This window comes from Rutidosis leptorrhynchoides, chromosome 2, assembly GCF_046630445.1.
Source record: "Rutidosis leptorrhynchoides isolate AG116_Rl617_1_P2 chromosome 2, CSIRO_AGI_Rlap_v1, whole genome shotgun sequence".
Taxonomy (NCBI): domain Eukaryota; kingdom Viridiplantae; phylum Streptophyta; class Magnoliopsida; order Asterales; family Asteraceae; genus Rutidosis; species Rutidosis leptorrhynchoides.
In genome coordinates, this window is record NC_092334.1 from 48,863,980 (window position 1) to 48,890,957 (window position 26,978).

The 26,978-nt window shown below is 35.7% G+C and overlaps 1 long non-coding RNA gene across 1 annotated transcript; it reads left to right on the forward strand.

The window, feature by feature from the left end:
- The first annotated feature begins 16,589 nt into the window (after nt 1-16,589).
- On the forward strand, nt 16,590-21,473 carry LOC139890838 (uncharacterized). Its single transcript, XR_011773456.1, has 3 exons — nt 16,590-16,708; nt 20,904-21,091; nt 21,247-21,473. It is a non-coding gene; the product is annotated as an uncharacterized lncRNA (long non-coding RNA).
- The last annotated feature ends 5,505 nt before the right edge of the window (nt 21,474-26,978 follow it).

Genomic DNA, 26,978 nt, shown 5'->3' on the forward strand with positions numbered 1-26,978 from the left:
TTGGACACCTTTGGGAATAGTGTCACAATAGCCGGATTTTGTGCACTAACATGCGACATGAGGTTTGTGGACTCGATATATATTATTATTATCATATTACTATTATTTGATAATGAGTCACATAGCCATTTTTGTGACCATTGATGTGTTGCATAGCCGTTTTTGCACACATTTAATAATTGTGCACAAAGCCGTTTTTGTGCACATGGTTGTGAGTAATAGCCATGTTTTACTCACACGTTGTTTGCCCGTATTAATTGTGCACATTGCCGTGTTTGTGCACATGGTTGTGAGTAGTAGCCGTGTTTTACTCACACGTTGATCAAGTGATGCCATAGCCATTTTTGGAACACTTGGGGGTGATGCCATAGCCGTTTTTGGAACACCTCGGGGGTTAGCATACCATAGCCGTTTTTGGGCGCTAACGGTTGTTATGAACACCGATGACTTGTTCGCGAGGTCATTCCCTTGCGATTATTGGTTAACCATGGTTTATACTTGTTGATGTTTAGCATTTCATTATTATTATAATTATTATGCTAATGTTGATGCTAGTTGTACGATTTTTGACGATACTAGCTTGTGCAAATTGATAAACGAGGTAATTGTGGTGTGATTGATGTTACTAGCTTTTACGCTTGATACACGAGATTATTGTGGTAAGATTGATGATGCAAGTTTCTTATACATTGAGATGTGGGTTTAACTTGTGGTTTGGGTAAGGGAGTGCAAGTAGGTTAATTATGTATGTATGTGTATAATTATTGCACTCACTAAGTGTTAGCTTACCCTCTCGTTGTTTACATTTTTTTTATAGATTTGCATGGAGGCGGTGGCTCGGGTAAGCGTGGGGACTAGTGGACTCGCGTAGTTTGCTTTAGAAGATGTGCTATTGGATTTATTAGGATTGGGTAGCGTATCCCCAATCACCATGCTCGGTTTTGTTAAAAATTTAAAATAGTCGGGTCGTATATGCACGTTTGGATATTTAACTTATGTATTAAATGTTTTAAAGTTTGTTAAACTTACTATTGTATTAAAGATGTTTTGAAAACATAATTGGGACTTAATGGTTATAATATTAATGTATTATAAAGGAAAAAAATTTATGGACCGGAATACGACGGGTTGGGTCGTTACAACGGATTAGGTTAGGCCCAAGTCCGTTTGTGGGCTTGGGTTCATTAGGGTTCCATGGCTGTTAGGGTTTGTATTCACTATAAATATCATATCAATAAAACTGTATCACCACGGGGTCCTAAGTGTTTAACAGTTAGAACTTTCAGCCTCTTCTCGATCTGCTTCTTCCACCAATGCTCGCAAAAATTCCAAATCCATTTCGTCACTCTTATCCGAAATATCAAATACTTGGAACATAGATTTCATATTGTAAATTTGGTTTTTATGATGTTAAATACAAGTGTGAGATGTGTGGGAAAATAAAATTAGGTTAACGGTATTTATAGAAAATACAAATAAAAATAGTCGTTCATAAAATAGCCGTTGCAAACATGTGGCTTTTTCGGATTGTATGTTGCTTTTCCTTTCTCCCGTGATACTCTCATGCTGCCAAAAAAAAAAGTGTGATGCTGCCGCGCTATGGCGTGATACCTGGCGTGATGGTGTCATACCACCACTATGCCACCGGGTTAAAAATGGTCTAATGTGACTTTTTTTGGGACGCAAGTAGTAAAACTTGATGCTTAATAATTAATCCGTTCGTTAAATCAAGAGGTTATTGATTCTGATTCTTCGTTTCCCCCTGTTTGGGTCTCCGAGGTTAGTGATTTAGAAAGTTTAGATAGACTTATTTTCGAGGAGTTTGATAAAGGATTGACTGAGTTTGTCAATCAATCGATCTTGTTTAATGAGGGTAAAGTTAATGTTGTGGTTCAAGATTTGGCTAATGCTCATGTTTTGGTTCAAGACACGAATTTTACTCATGTTATTTTGCTAGCCCTATTGGTGTTAACATTGGTATTGAACCGGAGGTCGCTGCTGATGTGAACGAAATTTCAAAAGCTCATACCCCTGTTTCGACTCCTGCCATTTCACGTATTCTTGTTGACTAGGTGTATAAAAATCACAATGGTTTGACTAAGGAAAAGGTTGACGTGTCTATGAAGAAGAGCGTGAATGTGGGCGGAAGTGTATCTCCTTTGAGTAAAATTCAGTCAACTTCATTTAATGCTTCGAGTTTGGATGGATCAGATAATATTACAACTACTGAAAGTGAACGTGTTGGGAAAGGTTCTTTTTTGAGTCTAATGTTGTGCCAGAGAATGAATTTTCATTTTGTGAGGTTGTTGATCACAATATTCCGATTAATCCCTGTGTTGTGCCACTAAAAGATGTTTCAAGTCAACCTTTGGTTAATATTTTGGCGAAACTGTTTGCCATGAAACAAATTTGAGGGTGGATGATGTTGTGGATGTTGAGATTCAATTAGGGAGTTTGAAGAAAGTCAAGAATGCGAGTTCGCCTTTGGTTGCTAGTGGTTCTACAACAAATTTTGATGGTGGTGGTGTTGAAGCGAATAGAAACGTATGCTTTTTTTAGGGTCTCAAGGAGGAAGGTTGGCTTCCCCCCTCTCGTGTCAGGCATTAGGATTGGTAGCTCTTCGACAAACGTTGCTTCTTATAAGATTCAAAATCAAAGGGGTAAGATATTTAATCGATTGAAGGTTGATGGTGTGGTTATTAAGCCGATTATAAAGACTCGTAAAGGTAAAGGTAAAGTTAAAGTGATTGATGGATAATTGGTGAACGAATTGTTATTTTTGTGTTAGTCTCTTTGTTAGATGTGACTTGTTGTTTTGGATATTGTATTTGTTTGTGTTCCGGGATGGTTTTAGTGATTCGGTTGCTAGGCTCAGACTTAGTTAGCTTTTACTCTTTGGTTACTGATATGGATTGTTTTATGTTTTCGAGCCTTGCAGCGCGTTTGTTTGGATTGTATCTTTGTTCGTCTTTTTTATCTATTCATGAAAAGACTTTGTTTTATTGTTATCGTTATTTTATGGGAAAATAATAATAATAATAATAATAATAATAATAATAATAATAATAATAATAATAATAATAATAATAATAATAATAATAATAATAATAATAATAATAATAATAATAATCTATTCTATATATAATAACAAAAGTAAAAATAGGTCATTTTTATTAGCAAAAACTAATCTTAGCCATCTATTAAATTAATCATCAATGATCTAGACCTTTAATTTTTTCCTAATCTTGCTTATGACCTCATAATCCTAGCATTGAATTGTTTAATTACAAAACTACCCATCTGATTGAATTTTGAACGATATCTTAAAGGGAAAGTAGGGTTCTGTATCATCCACGCCATTCACTATCCATCCATCCATCCATCCATCTACTTCTGAAAAAAAAACCCTAAATTCCTCTCAAAATCACACGAAACCATCATGCTCGAGAATCAATTCTTCCTTCACCTTCATCGAATTCGCTTACGGTAATACACCACAATAACTGGTTGATTTCAACATCATTATCGCGTTCGATCGGTCCGACATTCATCTCCGTCATCGTCGTGTTACACCGGGTATTTTAACGAATTCAATGTTTTGATTTATTTTATACACTCAATTAAACATTTTACCTTTCTTATCGATTGTTATTTTGATCATTATACAATTAGGGTTTTGTATTTTTATTTTTTTGAACAAGTTTTTAAATTTTTGTGTGTAAGAATTGTTGTTGTTGATGATGATCCAAATCATGTTACACCAGGTATTTTAACGAATTCAATGTTTTGATGTAGTTTATACACTTAATTAAACATTTTACCTTTCATTATCGATTGTTATTTTGATCATTATACAATTAGGGTTTTGTATTTTTATTTTTTTTTAAACAAGTTTGTAAATTTTTGTGTGTAGGAATTGTTGTTATTGATGATGATCCAAATAAATGGAACCTGAGTATCTTCTGATTGTCACTATTATACATGTTTTTTTTTATTATTATTTTGTAATAAGTTGACATCGATCACCTAAGGATTCACTCACAATTCTTACATTCAAATGCCACCGATCACAACTGGGTATTAGGAGATAACAATTAATTGTGACTAAAATTTGTTATCAAATGATCTGTATGTTTTTGATGACATAAATTTGTGGTTGTGGATTGAGTAGCACAATGTGGTAGAAGAGAAGACAACTAAAGACAAACTGGTTGCTAACAGAGAGAAGGTATTTACATAAAAATACTGACATTCTTTTTTGTTCTTTCTTTTTTGGTGTTGTTGCTTATAACTGTTTGTGGTAAATAAGTTCAATGTAGGATAAAAACATGGAAAAGAATGTACATGATGAGGTAGCAAAACTTATCTTTTCCCACAATGAAATCCCATCGCTCATATTCTTGCAAGTTCTATGCAGTGTACATTATAAGATATATATGTACATTAGTGTTGTAAGTTATTTCCTTAACTCATATATTCAGTAAGCTTATAGCTTAATCCTTTAGTTGTTATTGTTGTAGGTATAAACAGATTGGAGATCGGGTAGTAAAAGATAGCGGGTCAAGAAAGGATATAACAAGGAATGGACGTGGATCTTATTTGTTATAGGTGATGCTAATACTCTTTGAATCAAAACTGTTATTTGATATTAATGAATGTTTACGCCCTTTTGAGTCAAAAGTTAGTTATGTCTTTTTTTGTTGAAACGTATATATGGATTTGAAAATAAATTCTTTTATGTTATGCAGGGATCCATCTTAGTTAAAAATTATAGAAGATTACCATAATTCAAGTACTAACGTTGTTGATATTATTATGTAACTTGAGGATATTGCAATGGGCTTCTTGACTACAATCTGGATAGAGATTTTTTTTACTTGCTGTAACTTTTTCTTTATTATATTTTCCGTAACCAGGCTAAAGAAATCAAAGTAAATTTTTTGAACCTCATCCTTTTAAGCAAGTGAGTACATTCTTGCTTTTTTGGTCTATTTTTCAATACGGTTGTGGGGATTAATACGGTTGAAATCTGTTATATTGATTTCTTATGGTTGTATTTATTTCTTATGGTTGTAGGGATTAATACGACTTTCAGCAGCCGAAAGATACGGGACTATGTACGTGCTACCTAGATGCCACAAGGTACATGTCAAATTTGTGTGAGATTGGAATGACTCGGAAGTAGTTCTTTCCAGATTTTCTGTTAGATATGATGCACATATGTCATATTTTGTTCCATTATAATATATCTTTATAGTTACTCATAAAATTTTATACGTTAAAAATATACGTACCCTGAATCGACCCGTTTGTAAGTAAATGGGTCAAAATAACCTCTTTGACACCTGATCTTCATTTTATAATAACTGGGTTCTTTGTTTTAACAAACTTCATGTGATTAACTGATAAAACTGGAGAAAGAAAAGAGTATCATTATGCGTTTAGTGTTAGGTCACGGGTAAGCATCATCAATATATCTACGTAATCGTTATGTACTAAAATGTGAGGCTTTATGCTTTAAAGGCGTTGATGATGTTGACCTTTGACTTTATACTAAAATTGTTTAGTATAAAATTATGGACAAAAGCTGACTTTGTCTTTTAACTTTCTTATATTAACACACATAATTGTGAGATCAATATTCTTATACGTCCAGGATATCAAGTCAACATATTGGTAAGACACAATTGCCTACAATTGCCTTCTCTTGGTAAGTTATAATTAATTATGTTTTTACATTAGATGATATAACTTCAAGGCTACATAGTGGTAATTAGCTTTTGGAAGAAAATCACACTTGATATTCTCATGTGTATAGCAATGTTGGAGTTTTTTTTTACATCATTTTAGAAATAACTCTAATTCGAAATTATTGAAGTAGAGGTATTGTGACAATCAGGAGTTGGTTCATAAATTAATCAATCACGCATGTGTTTATACATATTTTTATGTTGGCCAAATATATAGTGCTAAGGGATTGTATTCAAATGAATATAATAATGGTAGCAATATGGGCGGGTCAGGTGACTGGTAACTTTTTTAAATATATATCAAGTGAATCTATCTAAATTGGCGTCACCGACTATTCAGGAGATGTAAATCAGCCTTATAGTTTGATTAATTTTTCCATTTGCAAATTAGTTCACAACATTCATTGTTATTATTATTAATTAAAATTTTTACATTTATCTCTTATCTAAACAGAGGGGAAGATATAGTATTTATGTGTTGCACATAACTCCCTTTAAAACTCAAACTCCATCACCTCCATACTAAAAGGTGTTGTAAATTTAGTGTAATTTTGGGTTTTAATCTACACTTGTAAATGGGTTTGGAGGTACGGAGTGTACACCCATTAAGTGTAGATTACCCGAACCCAAAAGTGGTTTTCCATTATTTACTATCATGACTTGGTCTACCTGAAATTTGACTAAGTGTTTTCAGTACTAAGTTTTCTTAGTAAGTTGAAATTTGGCTAAGTGTTTTGTGCTGGTTGTTCTGCATTGCTGGTCCTTGTACTGATTGTTCTACATTGCTGGTCCTTGTGCTGGTTGTTCTGCATTGCTGGTCCCTGTGCTGGTTGTTCTGCGCAGCTGGTCCCTGTGCTGGTTGTTCTGCGCAGCTGGTCCCTGTGCTGGTTGTTCTGCGCAGCTGGTCCTGTTTGCTGGTTCCTCTGCGCTGCTGGTCCTGTATGCTGACTTTTGCGCTGCTGGTCCTGTATGCTGACTTTTGCGCTGCTGGTCCTGTTTGCTGATTTTTGCGCTGCTGGTCCTTTTGCAGTGCTGGTTCTTAAGAGACAGCAGTAAGAAAACACTTAACACAATTTTGAGTGATTACGGAAGAATTATTCTTGCACCCACTTTTGCTTTAGTGGTTGAAGGAATAATACTTGTTTATTATAAAGTGATCACTCATGCTTTGATAGTTGTAAAATATAATATTTGTTTATTGTAAAAGTAACAACTTTTACTTTAATGATGGAAGTGATAATATTTGTTTATAGAAATATTCTTCCTGTAACCACTTTTGAATATTATAGAAGATACTTTTATTAATCAATCGGCCAATTGATTTTAATAAAAGACTCTTTCATGATTAAGGGTGTATATAAATATATTAACCAATATGCATGAGAAATATACACAAGTTACGAACACCAAAATATTCTTCTGCAAAAGGAATTCTTGTTTCTGCCAAAACAAGAATTTAATCTCTGTCTTATCCCAAAGTGATATTCGTGTAACCCAGGCTATAAGGGTCGAATAATTACTTTCGGAAAGTGATACCACGATTCAGTGATTTATCCGGCTATCGATTATTTTACCCTACACGAAAGAATTTAATAAAACCTCCAACAATCGAAAGTAATTATTTGTTATAATCGATGGCGGCTACGATGAAACACATGACGGCGAATTTCTCCAAACTTGATAAGTTTGAGGGAATTGATTTTAGGAGATGGCAAAAGAAGATGCACTTCTTTCTGAGCAGCATGAGTGTGGTGTACGTACTCAGCACACCAATTCCTGAAGATCATGGTGATGATGCCACTATTGAACAAATTCGGAAAAGGTGCAAGTGGGAGAACGATGACTACATCGCTAGAGGTTTAATCCTCAATGGTATGGCTGATTCCCTTTTTGATATTTACCTAAATGTTGAATCTTCTAAAGAACTATGGGACTGTTTAGAAACCAAGTATATGTCTGAGGATGCTTCTAGTAAAAAGTTCCTTGTGAGTAATTTTAATAATTACAAGATGGTCGATTCTAGACCGGTCTTGGAACAATACAATGAGCTCATTCGTATACTTGGTCAATTCACACAACATAAGATGAACATGGATGAGTCTATTCAAGTCTCAAGCATAATTGATAAACTACCTCCATCTTGGAAAGAATTTAAACATTCTTTGAAACATAAGAAGGAGGAGTTAACTCTTGTTGAGTTGGGTAGTCATCTGCGTATTGAGGAATCCCTCAGGTTGCAGGATAATGACAAGCCAAAGAGCAACGAAGTTGCTGGTACGTCTGTTGTCAATATGGTGGAACATAAAAAGTTCACTAGTAATAATGACAAAAAGGGCAAACGTAAACATCAAGGTTATAACAAGGCTAATCCGAACAAGAAGTCTAAATTGACTTGTTGGAAGTGTGGTAAAACTGGACACATGAAAAAGGATTGCAAGGTTATTTTGGTAATAATAATGCCAAAGGATCTAGCACAAGCGGTTCGGGAAATGGTTTAAACAACCACAACTCGAAAGGTCAGAATATATTTAATAATTCAAATGAGAATTATTATGTTTCATATATATCTGAGGCTTATTTTGTGCAGGATGATGATGTCGCGTGGTGGGTTGACTCGGGAGCCACCACCCATGTATGCAAGGATAGATTTTGGTTCAAGACTTACGAGTCCGTGACTGATGGATCAATTCTTCATATGGGAAATGAGTCAACAGCCTCTGTTCATGGACGTGGAAGTGTGGATTTGTGTTTTAGTTCTGGAAAAATTATTTGTTTGTTTGATGTTTTGTATGTACCACAAATAAGAAAAAATTTGGTTTCCAGTAGTGTGTTAAATTGTTGTGGTTATAAACAAGTGATTGAATCTGATAAGTTTGTTTTGTCAAAACATGGTATGTTTGTTGGTTTTGGTTATTTATGCAATAGAATGTTTAGACTTAACATTAATCACTTGAATGTTAATTTTGCTTTTATATCTACTTCTAGCATAAATAATTCTACACTTTGGCATGCTAGACTAGGACATGTACACTTTAAAAGAATGCAAGATATGTCTAAAGATGGATTAATACCGGCCTTTGACATGAACAATGAAAAGTGTAAAACGTGTATGTTAACAAAGATCACTAAGAAACCATTTCAAAATGTACATCGTGATACTGAAATTTTGGAATTAATACATAGTGATTTATGTGATTTGCATGCTACTCCTACTTTAGGGAACAAGAAATATTTTGTGACTTTTATTGATGATGCTTCTAGATTTTGCTATGTTTATTTGTTACATACTAAGGATGAAGCATTAGATAAATTTAAAATATTTAAAACTGAAGTAGAATTACAACAAAAGGCTTTGATTAAAAGACTTAGAACGGATAGGGGAGGTGAATACATTGACCAATCGTATTTCCAATCCGTTGGTATTATCCATGAGACCACAGCTCCTTATACTCCACAACAAAATGGTATATCTGAAAGGAAGAATAGGGTCCTTAAGGAAATGGTTAATTCCATGTTATCCTATTCGGGTTTAAGTGAAGGATTTTGGGGGGAAGCTATGTTAACAGCTTGTTATTTGCTTAATAGAGTTCCTAACAAAAGAAACAAGATTACACATTATGAACTTTGGAATAAAAGGAAACCTAACTTGAATTATCTTCGGGTATGGGGTTGTAGGGCGGTTGTAAGACTACCTGATCCCAAGAAGAAAATTTTAGGTGAAAGAGGTATAGATTGCATATTTGTTGGATATGTTGAACATTCCAAGGCATATAGGTTCTATGTAATAGAGCCTAATGAGTTTGTCTCACTCAATTCTGTGATTGATTCAAGGGATGCAATCTTTGATGAAAATCGATTTTCATCTATACCTAGACCAAAGGATATGATTCCAAGTAACAATGGAATCAATAAGGATTGTAATGATGAAGTCTCTGAAAAGGCTGTTGATCAGTCACTTGAGCTTCGGAAAAGCAAAAGAAAAAGGAAACCTAAATCATTTGGACCAGATTTTCAACTATACTTAGTTGAAGGTTCTAGGGATGATGTGTCTACCCAATATTCGTATTGTTTCAATGTTGATGATGATCCTAAAACATATGATGAAGCAATGAGGTCTCAGGATGTTGCATTCTGGAAAGAGGCAATTAATGATGAGATGGATTCTATCATGGGCAATAACACTTGGGTGTTAGCTGATCTACCTCCTGGTTGCAAACCTTTGGGTTGCAAATGGATCTTCAAAAAGAAGATGAAGGTGGATGGAACTATTGAAAAATTCAAGGCAAGGTTAGTCATTCAAGGCTTTAGACAAAAGTCTGGAATTGACTATTTTGATACTTATGCTCCCGTGGCACGTATCACTACCATTAGACTGCTGATTGCTTTGGCTATGATTCACAATCTAGTTATTCACCAGATGGATGTGAAGACAGCATTCTTGAATGGTGAATTGGATGAGGAGGTTTATATGAACCAACCTCAGGGCTTTGTCATGCCAGGAAATGAAGGCAAGGTGTGCAAACTTGTGAAATCCTTATATGGTTTGAAACAAGCACCTAAGCAATGGCATCAAAATTTTGATGAAGTGATTTTATCTAGTGGTTTTAAATTAAACCAAGCAGATAAATGTGTATATAGTAAATTTGATGATTCTGGTAAAGGAGTTATAATTTGTCTATATGTTGATGACATGTTAATCTTTGGGACTGACCAAAGTCAGGTTGATTTAACAAAAGAATTTTTGTCATCAAAATTCTCCATGAAAGATATGGGGGAGGCTGACGTTATCCTTGGCATTAGGATCAAACGTGAAAGCAAAGGAATTTCGATTTGTCAATCTCATTATATTGAGAAGGTGTTGAAAAAGTTCAATTGCTTTGAATGTAATCCTGTGAGTACCCCTGTTGATCCAAGTGAGAAGCTTATGCCTAATCAAGGTGAAGCTGTATCACAACTTGAGTATTCTCAGGTGATTGGCTGTTTGATGTACGCCATGACTTCTACAAGGCCGGATATTGCTTTTGCTGTGGGAAAACTGAGTAGATATACTAGTAATCCTAGTACTCATCACTGGCAAGCAATTAGGCGGGTACTGAAGTACTTGAAGAAAACTATGGACTATAGTTTATCTTATAATGGGTTTCCTTCGGTAATAGAAGGATATTCTGATGCGAGTTGGATAACCAATATTGAAGATCATTCTTCAACGAGTGGTTGGGTGTTCTTGCTTGGGGGAGGTGCTATTTCATGGGCTTCTAAGAAGCAGACATGTATTACCAACTCAACGATGGAATCTGAGTTTGTTGCTTTAGCTGCTGCTGGTAAAGAAGCAGAATGGCTTAGAAACTTGATCCATGAGATACCATTATGGCCTAAACCTATAGCACCCATGTCTATCCATTGTGATAGTGCTGCGACATTGGCAAAGGCTTATAGCCAGATGTACAATGGAAAGTCTAGACACTTAGGTGTCAGACATAGCATGATTCGTGAACTCATCATGAATGGGGTGATTTCTATAGTGTTCGTGAGGTCACAACAGAATTTAGCTGATCACTTGACGAAGGGATTGGCAAGAGACTTGGTGAACAAGTCTGCTGTGGGGATGGGTTTAAAGTCCACATAAATTTCTAATTATAAGATACCCAATTCACTTCTGATGAAAATTAGAAGTTGAATTCAATGTGGAAGGCTTATACTTAGAAATTTGGAGTACAAAATTTTGTATCATCCCAAGGTAAGGTATGTACTCGGACCTGTTGAAGGTGAGGATGAAGTTTAGCTTCTTAATGGTTTATTTGAAAAAGTGCAATAGCAGGTGCATGACTGAAATGAACTACCTATGTGAATGTGAAGTTTTGCCGCTTCAACAAAGCTTGGACTTTTGCTTTAGATACATTCATGAATGGATATGGACACATGGCTTGTAAAGTATCAGGATAGCTTTAGAGTATTTGAAAACTTATGTGTATGTTATTTTCAGTTATTCAAATGGGTTGAAGGGTTCAATTCTTAGAACACCCCGATTCTCGAATATTTGGAATGTGTAATGTACTAAGGTGAAAATTCAATCTTCAAGATATTTTCATTTATGCATGAGTTTTGTTTTAATTTGTTTAATTCTCATGAAACGAATTGCACTAAATTGGGGAGGATTGTTGTAAATTTAGTGTAATTTTGGGTTTTAATCTACACTTGTAAATGGGTTTGGAGGTACGGAGTGTACACCCATTAAGTGATAGATTACCCGAACCCAAAAGTGGTTTTCCATTATTTACTATCATGACTTGGTCTACCTGAAATTTGACTAAGTGTTTTCAGTACTAAGTTTTCTTAGTAAGCTGAAATTTGGCTAAGTGTTTTGTGCTGGTTGTTCTGCATTGCTGGTCCTTGTACTGGTTGTTCTGCATTGCTGGTCCTTGTGCTAGTTGTTCTGCATTGCTGGTCCCTGTGCTGGTTGTTCTGCGCAGCTGGTCCCTGTGCTGGTTGTTCTGCGCAGCTGGTCCCTGTCCTGGTTGTTCTGCGCAGCTGGTCCCTGTGCTGGTTGTTCTGCGCAGCTGGTCCTGTTTGCTGGTTCCTCTGCGCTGCTGGTCCTGTATGCTGACTTTTGCGCTGCTGGTCCTGTATGCTGACTTTTGCGCTGCTGGCCCTGTTTGCTGATTTTTGCGCTGCTGGTCCTTTTGCAGTGCTGGTTCTTAAGAGACAGCAGTAAGAAAACACTTAACACAATTTTGAGTGATTACGGAAGAATTATTCTTGCACCCACTTTTGCTTTAGTGGTTGAAGGAATAATACTTGTTTATTATAAAGTGATCACTCATGCTTTGATAGTTGTAAAATATAATATTTGTTTATTGTAAAAGTAACAACTTTTACTTTAATGATGGAAGTGATAATATTTGTTTATAGAAATATTCTTCCTGTAACCACTTTTGAATATTATAGAAGATACTTTTATTAATCAATCGGCCAATTGATTTTAATAAAAGACTCTTTCATGATTAAGGGTGTATATAAATATATTAACCAATATGCATGAGAAATATACACAAGTTACGAACACCAAAATATTCTTCTGCAAAAGGAATTCTTGTTTCTGCCAAAACAAGAATTTAATCTCTGTCTTATCCCAAAGTGATATTCGTGTAACCCAGGCTATAAGGGTCGAATAATTACTTTCGGAAAGTGATACCACGATTCAGTGATTTATCCGGCTATCGATTATTTTACCCTACACGAAAGAATTTAATAAAACCTCCAACAAATGGAACACAAACTATTTACAAAGGAATTGATTAGAGCTGCGTCTATGGTTTTATTTGTTATGATTTACTCAACAACTATACAACATTAAATAATGATTTGGTCATTACTAAAAACCACACAAATAATATAAAAATTCACATTAAGTAGTTTCTAATTTATACTTGCTTAGTTCCATAAAATAGCCCCGCGAATTCGCGAGCATTAAACTAGTAATATAATAATAATAATAATAATAATAATAATAATAATAATAATAACAATAACAACAACAATAATAACAATAATAATAATAATAATAATAATAATATAATAATAATAATAATAATAACAACAATAATAATAAAAAAATCAAGAGGTTATTAAAATAACCAAATATTTATCCCTGAATATTGAAAAACTCTCCCACCCACTGAAAAACCTCCCAACGGCATAATACCAATTTCGCACAATCAATCCAGACTTTAACAGGTTATATCCTCAATTTCATCGTATGTATATATGTTTTGTAATATTGAATTTTCCTTGAGTTCGCGTTATTCAGTTATTGTTCCTTATATCAGTAAAGTATACAATTTATGCAAATTAAGCTTTGATTATATAGGATTTAGAATAATAGTATTCTCCATCCACTGTGTATCAAAATTGTAGCTGTATTGAATTTAAAACTCTTGTGGTTAAATAATGTTATGTACGCATAAGTTTTTAGATACTGTGTGTATGTAGGATTGTGTGTATGTAGGATTTATCGCAACGGGTGGTTAAGTCCCTCGAGTGATCCCAAATTTGCTGTTCTAAAAAAAAAGGATTTAGAATATTTTGGGAAAAAAAACTTTAGATAAATGTAATGCTATTCACGAATTTTTGATTTAAATTAAACTACTAAAGTCTGAAATGTTAAAGATGGACTGTGGAATGGTTGAACCTAATAATAATTAGTCAATATTTAAGTGCAATATATCATCAGAATGTTGTGTGCATCGCATTGAAAGCGTTAATACTTGTGAATTTCAAATTTGGTTAGTACTTTAAAAAATTTGATAATGATTACTTAATAGTATATAGTTGTGTCTCAAATTATATATTCTTTGAGTATCTTTATATGTGATGCTTAATAATCCGATATAATATTATAGAATATCTAGTTTATTGAGAATTCATATGTTCATATCCAGATTAAATAATATATTGTTTTCCTACATCTATCGTGTGGCACATATCGATTTGGTTAACGTAAACCTATTATTTGTCTCTCATAGGTGTATTTATGCCCAAAATCATTTATAATAATGTACTCCGTATTATAATAGCAATCTATTATTCAACTGCTATGTTTATACTAAGTGCCGAAGTCAAAGGTTGATCTGTTTATATATTACGATGTAAGTAGATATACAGAAGAAACAGACAATTTCAGAATTCAGCTGTATTTTTTTGCAAGCTTCTTACATTCTTCATGTTATTGTGACATCTTCTCCTTGAGTTTCATTTTCTATAAAAATTTTGCAGGATTAGTCAATGACGGTTCCATGTGCTTGGACTTTCCTAGCAATAAGATTTTTAACACGTTAAAGCAATAAGAGCCCATAACTTTGAACCTTTAAGGTGCTTAAGCTTTTATCTTTTTATTCATGTAAGACAGGTTGTTACGGTAATAAAGTGGTAGGAAATTATATTCCAACTTTTGGACTTTTGGTTGTTGTTGTTTCAAAGGATGCAAATTTGTGATATAGTCATAGTTGCAATCTTGATAGAACAATAGTATTGCCTATCTCTGCCATGGTTGCAAAACTCGGCCGACTACTCGGGGAGAAATCGGCAGAATGGAGAAAACAAGAAATCGGCCACAAACTCGGTCAACCTTGGTCAACTCCAAACCTGCAAAATTTTCTTTTTTCTTTTTTGTTTCTCACTTTTTCATATTCTTGGGGGCTGGAAAATGAAATTAGATCGCTGAAATTGGAAGTTAGTGGCCGGAATTTGAGTTGAAGAAAAAGTTAAGGAAGAAAATAAATGGGATGAGACTAACATATATGGGCTCTATAAGTTAATAAATCATTATTTTAAACTTAAATATATATATAAAATATATTAAAAAACTAAAAAGTCAACGAAAGTCAACATCCGAGTTCTCCCCCGAATTCTCCCCGAGTCGCGAGTTTTATAACCTTGATCTCTACTCATATAAATATAATAGTTGCTAGTAGTAGATTTTATTTTTTGATACTCGACGAAGCTCCACGAGAGATCTGCTATAAAAATAGAAACATCTATGATGTTTGGAGAAGAAATCTCATAGTGGTTGTTTAGAAGTATCTTCCATTATAAGAATATATAAATAGACCCGTAGATAAGGTACTTGAAGTATAGGCCATAGCCTATCTGAGAAAATTTCCATTAATAGAATTTTTGGACACTCGAGTCGAAGATCAAGCAAGAGACTATCGTTGGACGTAGATGATGGTAGCATTGGGGATTATGCAATGGAGTTCTCTGCTTTTGAAAATAATACTGACATCTTATCTCATTGCGCGGATGAAGGAAAAAGTGAAGTAGGTGAGAATAGTACTATAGTCTGTAAAAGGGAATACATTCATGGAGTTCTTATCAAAGAAACGACTAAGAATAATGTTGGTCGTCACACATAAAGGGACAACAACGTAAATTTCATACGATGGAAGAGAAATAGAAGTAATATGCAGACATTTTTGAAGGTCATAAAAGCTAGTATCTGAAGCTTAATCTACATCTAGGTATCAAGTACATAAACTGAGTTTAAATGCCATACTTTCATTGATAGTCAGTACCTTCTATGGTGAACTGTACACTTTGGAAGTGTAAGTACAAAATCTAAGTCAGACACCAAGCAAATAGAGAATACACACACTCTTACAGAAAGGTATGCTTTGAGGTGTATCATTTGTATTTGTATAACACTTGGAGTAAATTTGTTAGAACCTTCTAGTTCTATCACCATATACCCTCAAGTCTATTTCTATATGGAGAGGATGTACACAATAACTATGTTTATGCACCATAATTCTTTAATAGATTTAGTTTAGGATTCTTTTTAAATGGTGCACTTTGTGTGAACCCCCTCATATGCGGGTTTGTGTATTATTGTTGTTGTACTTTGTGTGTTAACATTGTCCTAAAATGATTATACATGAATGTAAGAGGTCTATTTAGTGGAACGCTACCACAGGCTGCACATAACTAAGTACTATCACTTGTCTTTACCTAATAGAACAACACATAACCTTTAATACATCAATACGCTAAACTGAGTTCTGAGTGGTGCTTTTCTTGCATATATAGTTATTCAGATTTCATTACTACTGATTAAAAGATTCTCTGAATATCTTCTTTTTTTCAACCCATTGTAATTATGTGTCGCATTTTAAAAGAAGCCTAAACTAAATCTATTAAAATTTGAATAGTAGTTATTCGGAATTGAATACTTCCAATCTTGTACTATCTGAAAATTTGTAATTAGATCATTTTATATACCAGTTGTCGGTTCCAGGTCATTTATTCCTGCTTTCAACCAATTTAATAATGAAAGGTGACTCTAGTTCATATTGTTAGCAAGCTCATGTTTTAATTTACAGGTTCGTCGTTGGCAAAATTACACCAGGTCCTCTGTGTGAGGTGAACGGGCAAAAATAAGGATGCCATTGTCCTATGGTCTTCAGGTACTTGTTTAGCTGGTGATGGCATACACCTTTTTTTTTTTTTTTTTTTTTTCATTACATATGTGGAGAACATATGATCATGCCTTAAATTTTAAGTAGTGGCAAACACTGTTAGGAAACCCGACTAGGTGAGCCCAAACAAGACTAGATAACCCCAAGTTATCAACCTACTTCCAATAAACGAAAATATAGTGAAAAGATTATAAAGCTAGCAAGAATGATAAAAACACGGGAATTTAACGTGGTCATATGCAATCTTTTATGATTGCTTTAGTCCACGGCCAACCAAAGAGTGTTCTATATTGATTAATTTCGTGGTGGTGAGTTTACAATGAGTTACAATGAGGATTATTTATAGGAGAGACAAGAAACATAAGCATGCTTCAAGGAATCATCAAGGAACCATCAACTAGCCAACTTGATCCTCTTTACACCTTGCATATGCATGATCACAGCCATAAAACAAGGTGTAAAGTAACCTACTTTGCACCTAAAGTGACAACTTGGTTAATCAAATCCGGATCCCATGTGAGCAAGTTGCCAACTAGCCAACTTGATCCTCTTTACTCCCTTGCATATGCATGACCACAGCCATAAAACAAGGTGTAAAGTAACCTACTTTGCACCTAAAGTGACAACTTGGTTAATCAAATCCGGATCCCATGTGAGCAAGTTGCCAACTTGCTGCCAGACAGGAGAGGCGCCGCATCTCCTCATGATGCGCCGCATCATTTGCCAAAAATGCGCCGTATCCCTTTAAAGCTCCGCATCACAAACCTTCGGGTCAAAATGCTGCATGGATGCGCCGCATCCAAGAGTGATGCGCCGCATCACTCCCTGGAATTCAGTCTTCACGCATCCCGAAATCTGCAAAATTCGTGCAACACTTTAACTCACTTTTAGTGGCGCTTTTTCCATCTTGTTTAAATGTCTCCACACCTCAACAAATCTCCCACTTGGAGACTTTGAACAAACCCATTCTTCGTTAAACTCGCCTAATAACATTATCATCCCACAGTAACAACTTGACCCACTAATTACACCTCCTTTTGATACCGTCAGATTTGCATCCGAGTCACGCCGCACTTCTCTCGTTAACCAACGAGCAAGTGTAGTCTTTCGACACCAAAAAATCTGCTGAGCTATAATTTGATCTTCATGTTACTAGGTTGGGAAAACAAAACGACAAACAACAACTCTTTGGCTATGACACCTGTCTCCTTAGTCTAGGAGATAACGGGTCGTTTGAGTCCAACCCAACCCAATTAACCTCATCGCCCAAGCGATCCACCCGTTCACTATAACATCCACCCGATTCAACTTTCCAACAAAGAATAAACCCGCCGGTAGATCAAACATGTGGACAATCCCATCAAGGCAACCGTGTGAGAATGCAATCACACCCTTGATCTTCCACATAACCGCCTTAGCTTTCACCATTGGAACACCGACTACATACGCGCGCACGTCTTTTGACAAACCCAATTTCCACCACGAGCCAACTCCCACTGTACGGATGTTTCTTTAACAGTGACTCTCAAGAAAATCTCTTGTTCATCTTCTTCGCCCGATTGCAACAAAGTTGTCATTGGAGAAGATCTACTTGAAGTAACGAAAGCTCTAGTATTACCAATTCGTCCTGAATCTTCACTAGCTTCGACTTCCCTTGAGCTCCCACTCAAACAAGATCCCTCAACAAACCCGGAAAGCATTAGCATGCTAGGATTTCTAATACCCACGAAATCACCTAGCCATTCTTCAACCATAAACATGGCCCCCCTCTTGTACCCGCGAGCAACCACATGACCTCCCTTAAACACCTTCCACCTTTGATCTCCAAATAGGACATGACACTTATCATCATCCAATTGCCCAACTGAGATTAACCTACTCTTGAGCATTGGAATGAACCTCACGTTCCTCATGATCCAAGTATGTTTAACCACAAGATCACCAATATTCGCAACATCAAGTGTACTCCCATTCGCGACTCAAACCTTGCCGGAATACGACTTGAAATTCAACATCTCGTTCATGTATGGGGTAGCATGACACGAGGCACCCGAATCTAAAATCCAAGATTCGTCAAGAACATCTTCTTGGCACAACAACGCATCTTTAATCACCATATTCGTTGAACTCCCACCCGACATTAGACTCGGGCACTTAGACTTATAGTGACCGACTTGTTGACAATTCCAACACACCACACTCTTGCTCTTTGACGGACTTCGCACTTAGATCTTCCCCGACCAACACTTAGAACCGAACCCGAACTCTTATTCGAATCTTTCCTACGAATACCTTCGCTAAGAATCAAATCGCGGATTCCTTCAAAAGTGAGTTTAGTAGTTCCGGATGAACCACTAACCGCCGTTACTAAACCGGACCAACTATCGGGCAATGAAGATAGTAAAAACAACGCCTCTAGCTCATCATCAAATTTAATATCAACAGATTTCAACCGGGTTAAAATCAAATTAAATTCGTTCACATGATCCGCCGCCGAGGACCCCTCCATCATTCTAGCGTTCACCAAATGCCTAACTAGGAAAACCTTGTTCAAAGCGGATGGATTTTCATACATGTTAGATAAAGCCGCAATCAATCCCGCAGTTGTGGTTTCACCCACAATGTTGTAAGCGACGTTCTTGGCCAAAGAAAGCCGAACAACTCCTAGGGCTTGCCTATCCAACAAATCCCACTCGCCTTGGTCCATTCCCTCCGGCTTAACACCCTTCAAGGGTTGGTAAAGCTTCTTTTGATAGAGCATATCTTCCATTTGCATCTTCCAAAAACTAAAGTCGGTTCCATCAAACCGATCGATCTTCACATCACTCTTTTCCGCCATTGTTCCCGAAAAACTTGTAAACCCGATAGCTCTGATACCACTTGTTAGGAAACCCGACTAGGTGAGACCAAACAAGACTAGATAACCCCAAGTTATCAACCCACTTCCAATAAACGAAAATATAGTGAAAAGATTATAAAGCTAGCAAGAATGATAAAAACACGGAAATTTAACGTGGTTATATGCAATCTTTTATGATTGCTCTAGTCAACGGCCAACCAAAGAGTGTTCTATATTGATTAATTTCGTGGTGGTGAGTTTACAATGAGTTACAATGAGGATTATTTATAGAAGAAACAAGAAACATAAGCATGCTTCAAGGAATCATCAAGGAACCATCAACTGGCCAACTTGATCCTCTTTACACCCTTGCATATGCATGATCACAGCCATAAAACAAGGTGTAAAGTAACCTACTTTGCACCTAAAGTGACAACTTGGTTAATCAAATCCGGATCCCATGTGAGCAAGTTGCCCACTTGCTGCCAGACAGGAGAGGCGCCGCATCTCCTCATGATGCGCCGCATCATTTGCCAAAAATGCACCGTATCCCTTTAAAGCTCCGCATCACAAACCTTCGGGCCAAAATGCTGCATGGATGCGCCGCATCCAAGAGTGATGCGCCGCATCACTCCCTGGAATTCAGTCTTCACGCATCCCGAAATCTGCAAAATTCGTGCAACACTTTAACTCACTTTTAGTGGCTCTTTTTCCATCTTGTTTAAATGTCTCCACACCTCAACAAACACTTACCCTCCCTAAGTTATAATTTTTTTTTGGTTCGCAGAGGAAACCTCCCTAGAAACAACCACATTGGGTCCCCAGTAGTGAGTAAAACCCCTGGGTGACTAGCCCCCGAGCGACGAGACCCGTAACTGGGTGAATTGCGCACATTGGCGTCCCCTCCAGTCAAGAACTAATTTTAATTCAATCTTGGGTGTTACCAAGATCCGAACCTGGGTCTCTTGCTTCACAGAAAACTCGGTGGCCACTGGGCTATGCCCAAGTGGTTTAGTGGGATCTATCTAATGAACCTTGTCTTCATTCTTGGTGCCTTGCGGTAAAGATAAGGATATTATGGTGAGGAAAATCATGTTTTGTGTCTAATTAACTCGAGTTTCATTGATGTGTTAGGAAGTTTTATACAATACACTATTGTTTATGTTGATGTTTGTTTAGTCTGAACTCTGAATACATCATGATGGAGTTCATCTTTCAGGAATATGAGGAAGATGTTGAAGTTAGATGTTGCAAATAATTATATGATGTCCATATGTGGGGATGATGGTCTATGGGAGTTTATCGTGATCATTATAATTTATTTTGTTCTGTTTTCGCTTATAGGTACTGTTTGTGGTCATGGGAAATATGTTTTACACAGAACTACGGATACACTGTTGCTATGATTTAAAGGGTTCTTGTCATGGAAGAAGTACACAATAAGGATGATATTGAAGAGTACCAGTTTAAAAGACCTTGATCATGCTTATGATTTCAGTATGGACAAAAGTCACTACATGATGCGCTTTTTAGTAAGATTAATATATTGGAGCATTTTCTTAGTTCTATTTATAATACGGTTTATAGTAATTCTCTGTACTTCCGTTTCAAACAAATATATCTCGACTCTGTTTTTAGAATCTCAACGAATTATAGATTATAGCCTTCTTATGGGATTATATTTTAGAGCTCCGGAGCATTTGAAGACTCCCTTTGAACCACCAGACGCCTTCCACAGGCCCCAGAAAACTCCTGCTGATGATGGTAAGTTTTTATATATATTCTTATGCATTTTGACAATCTATTAAAATGCATATATGATATAAGACGGTTAAAAAAACGTAAAGATATTCGTTGTGGTTGGCCCAACCCGTTATCAAGATGGCTGTTTTTTTGGATTGGCGAGGAAAATTGGCAAGGAAACCCCCTATGAACGAGCACATTGGCTCCCCCATAGAGGGTAAATCTCAAGTAATCAAGTTCCCCGAGCACGAGACCTGGTACTGGATGAATTGCGCATTATACGCACCCTCTAGTTACATTCCCTATTTGAACGATTTGGCATAGCCAAGAAAGAATCGAACCCGGGTGGCGTGCTTCATTGGGCAACTCGGTGGCCGCTCAGGCAAGCCTGCGTGGTTAACATGCCTGTTTTATCACCCCTATTTTTAAGTGTTAACAGTTTCTTTATAATCATCCCATCTTATCTGAGTATGTACATAAAAGTATCTGTTCCGATCTTTTTAAAACAATTACAGGTGTTGTAGTCCATCAGTTGACAAAGAACAAGCGAAAAGTCGATACGTCTTGTAGTACCAGGAAGAAGGTGATACGATACCCCTGAATGTTAGCAGATTATGTTACCTGTCTGATATATGATACACTGACACTTTAATAGGAATAATTTTTAGTTCTTAATCTTGATATCTTTTGTTTCTATTCTCACTACTGTGATATACCATGTCACTTGCACTTCTCGAGTCATGGAATGATGCATTTTCATTATCTCTTTTCTTTTTTCGGACATCACACACACACACACACCCTTTTTGGCTTTTTGTCCATGACAGGACTCGAACTCACAACCTCAAAGTTGTTGATGATTTCCTTCGATACCGCTAGGCCAGAAGCCCTTTGGTATCTTCTGCTATGAAACCATGAACACCTCTTTTCATCCATATTCTAGCTTGAATGTTAATTTATTGATCACTTGTGCTTTTCTTAGGTTGAAAATGTCATGTGGACTTTTCGATTGATCCCAAGGGACTTCCAAGGAAGTTGATCTCCTTCTTCGTGGTACTGAAAGGTATTGTATCTTCTTGTTTTTATCCTGATAGACTGTAGCCCAAATGTTATATTCGTGGATAGATTGACTCTATCTCTTATGTACAAACTCATAGTTAGGATGAAATGAGCATACGTAACATTTAACACTAGAGGTGGTGGGATATACATATAGATGACGGCTTGAGCCTATTAACCGATGGTTTATAACATTTTGTCAAAAGTCAATGTATGTTATATTGTGTCAATATTAGCTGTAGCATATGTTCCATATTTAAAAGATTTGGTTGAGCTGTTAAACCAATCCCTTCCTTGTATCTAGAAGAGTTGGTTAGGAATACTTGTATTTATACGTGACACATATTGAGGAATCAGATCATCGAATTACATCTTCATACATTGTATCAGGCCTTTTCCCTCATCTTCTTGCTGCCATCTCTCTTTAACCCTAACTCTACTCACTGCCGTATCAATTTCACTCATCACCACAATGTCTGAAACAACTAAATATCACCCTGCACTCTCCATATCTAACATTAAACACCTCATTCCAATCACTCTTGACATCAAAAATTCTCAATACAACTCCTGGGCACAATTATTCAAAATCCATTGCCGAGCATACGATGTGATTAATCATATCATCCCACCTCCGACCACCTCTGATGCTTCTTCTACCATCACATCCAACACTACCGATCCGTTATGGTCTCGTTTAGATGCCATAGTCCTCCAATGGATCTATGCACTATATCTAACGAGTTAATGAGTACCATTATGGAGGATGACCAAACTGCTGCTCAAGCATGGACTCGAATTCAAAGTGTGTTTCAGGACAATAAAAACACACGGGCTTTGTATTTGCAAAGGCAATTTACTAATATCAAACTTAATGATTTTCCTGATGTATCTTCATACTGCCTAACTGCCAGGAAATCAAGGTTCTTGCAGATCAACTAAACAATGTGGGCGATAAAGTTACTGATACTCGCATGGTTCTACAGTTAATTGCGGGTCTTAACGACAATTTTGACACCGTTGCAATGTATTTTACTCAGCTGACAGATTTGCCATCATTTTACGAGGCTAGGTCAAAATTAATTCTTGAAGAAACACGTAAGCAGAAGCAGGTAGTGTCTAATTCTTCTTCGATTGAGTCTGCTATGGTTGTCACAGCACCACAGTCCAAACAGCCTGTCTCCAATGTATCTGCACAGCCCAATGCTCGTGGCCCAACTAATTTTCGGTACAATAATCAACGGGGTCGTGGACGAGGCCCAAACAACTACAGGGGTCGAAACAATAGAGGCCGAGGTCGCTTTAATTATGGACAAAACCCAGTGTGGAATCATTATCCACCCTACAACTATCCACAACAACCTCCGGCCCAATGGACTCAACCACCATGTCCATATCCAACAGTCTCCTGGAACCGGCCCAATGCTCCTGCATCTTACCAAGGCCTTCTTGGCCCACGGCCTGCTAATCATGCTCCCTTGTCGTCTGCTTCGTCCAGTACAGGGTATTTCCCACCGATATTGATAGCGCAATGCATACCATGACTCTAATGAAATGTCCCGTTCTTATTGATTAAAAACGTTCCATATTAATTGATTTCGTTGCGAGGTTTTGACCTCTATATGAGACGTTTTTCAAAGACTGCATTCATTTTTAAAACAAACCATAACCTTTATTTCATAGATAAAGGTTTTAAAAAGCTTTACGTAGATTATCAAATAATGATAATCTAAAATATCCTGTTTACACATGACCATTACATAATGGTTTACAATACAAATATGTTACAACAAAATAAGTTTCTTGAATGCAGTTTTTACACAATATCATACAAGCATGGACTCCAAATCTCGTCCTTATTTAAGTATGTGACAGCGGAAGCTCTTAATAATCACCTGAGAATAAACATGCTTAAAACGTCAACAAAAATGTTGGTGAGTTATAGGTTTAACCTATATATATCAAATCATAATAATAGACCACAAGATTTCATATTTCAATACACATCCCATACATAGAGATAAAAATCATTCATATGGTGAACACCTGGTAACCGACATTAACAAGATGCATATATAAGAATATCCCCATCATTCCGTGACACCCTTCGGATATGATATAAATTTCGAAGTACTAAAGCATCCGGTACTTTGGATGGGGTTTGTTAGGCCCAATAGATCTATCTTTAGGATTCGCGTCAATTAGGGTGTCTGTTCCCTAATTCTTAGATTACCAGACTTAATAAAAAAGGGCATATTCGATTTCGATAATTCAACCATAGAATGTAGTTTCACGTACTTGTGTCTATTTTGTAAATCATTTATAAAACCTGCATGTATTCTCATCCCAAAAATATTAGATTTTAAAAGTGGGACTATAACTCACTTTCACAGATTTTTACTTCGTCGGGAAGTAAGACTTGGCCACTGGTTGATTCACGAACCTATAACAATATATACATATATATCAAAGTATGTTCAAAATATATTTACAACACTTTTAATATATTTTGATGTTTTAAGTTTATTAAGTCAGCTGTCCTCGTTAGTAACCTACAACTTGTTGTCCACAGTTAGATGTACAGAAATAAATCGATAAATATTATCTTGAATCAATCCACGACCTAGTGTATACGTATCTCAGTATTGATCACAACTAAAACTATATATATTTTGGAATCAACCTCACCCCTGTATAGCTAACTCCAACATTCACATATAGAGTGTCTATGGTTGTTCCGAAATATATATAGATGTGTCGACATGATAGGTCGAAACATTGTATACGTGTCTATGGTATCTCAAGATTACATAATATACAATACAAGTTGATTAAGTTATGGTTGGAATAGATTTGTTACCAATTTTCACGTAGCTAAAATGAGAAAAATTATCCAATCTTGTTTTACCCATAACTTCTTCATTTTAAATCCGTTTTGAGTGAATCAAATTGCTATGGTTTCATATTGAACTCTATTTTATGAATCTAAATAGAAAAAGTATAGGTTTATAGTCGTAAAAATAAGTTACAAGTCATTTTTATAAAGGTAGTCATTTCAGTCGAAAGAACGACGTCTAGATGACCATTTTAGAAAACATACTTCCACTTTGAGTTTAACCATAATTTTTGGATATAGTTTCATGTTCATAATAAAAATCATTTTCTCAGAATAACAACTTTTAAATCAAAGTTTATCATAGTTTTTAATTAACAAACCCAAAACAGCCCGCGGTGTTACTACGACGGCGTAAATCCGGTTTTACGGTGTTTTTCGTGTTTCCAGGTTTTAAATCATTAAGTTAGCATATCATATAGATATAGAACATGTGTTTAGTTGATTTTAAAAGTCAAGTTAGAAGGATTAACTTTTGTTTGCGAACAAGTTTAGAATTAACTAAACTATGTTCTAGTGATTACAAGTTTAAACCTTCGAATAAGATAGTTTTATATGTATGAATCGAATGATGTTATGAACACCATTACTACCTTAAGTTCCTTGGATAAACCTACTGTAAAATAGAAAAATGGATCTAGCTTCAACGGATCCTTGGATGGCTCGAAGTTCTTGAAGCAGAATCATGACACGAAAACAAGTTCAAGTAAGATCATCACTTGAAATAAGATTGTTATAGTTATAGAAATTGAACCAAAGTTTGAATATGATTATTACCTTGTATTAGAATGATAACCTACTGTAAGAAACAAAGATTTCTTGAGGTTGGATGATCACCTTACAAGATTGGAAGTGAGTTAGCAAACTTGAAAGTATTCTTGATTTTATGTAACTAGAACTTGTAGAATATATGAAGAACACTTAGAACTTGAAGATAGAACTTGAGAGAGATCAATTAGATGAAGAAAATTGAAGAATGAAAGTGTTTTTAGGTGTTTTTGGTCGTTGGTGTATGGATTAGATATAAAGGATATGTAATTTTGTTTTCATGTAAATAAGTCATGAATGATTACTCATATTTTTGTAATTTTATGAGATATTTCATGCTAGTTGCCAAATGATGGTTCCCACATGTGTTAGGTGACTCACATGGGCTGCTAAGAGCTGATCATTGGAGTGTATATACCAATAGTACATACATCTAAAAGCTGTGTATTGTACGAGTACGAATACGGGTGCATACGAGTAGAATTGTTGATGAAACTGAACGAGGATGTAATTGTAAGCATTTTTGTTAAGTAGAAGTATTTTGATAGGTGTATTGAAGTCTTTAAAAAGTGTATAAATACATATTAAAACACTACATGTATATACATTTTAACTGAGTCGTTAAGTCATCGTTAGTCGTTACATGTAAGTGTTGTTTTGAAACCTTTAGGTTAACGATCTTGTTAAATGTTGTTAACCCAATGTTTATAATATCAAATGAGATTTTAAATTATTATATTATCATGATATTATCATGTATGAATATCTCTTAATATGATATATATACATTAAATGTCTTTACAACGATAATCGTTACATATATGTCTCGTTTAAAAATCATTAAGTTAGTAGTCTTGTTTTTACATATGTAGTTCATTGTTAATATACTTAATGATATGTTTACTTATCATAGTATCATGTTAACTATATATATATCCATATATATGTCATCATAT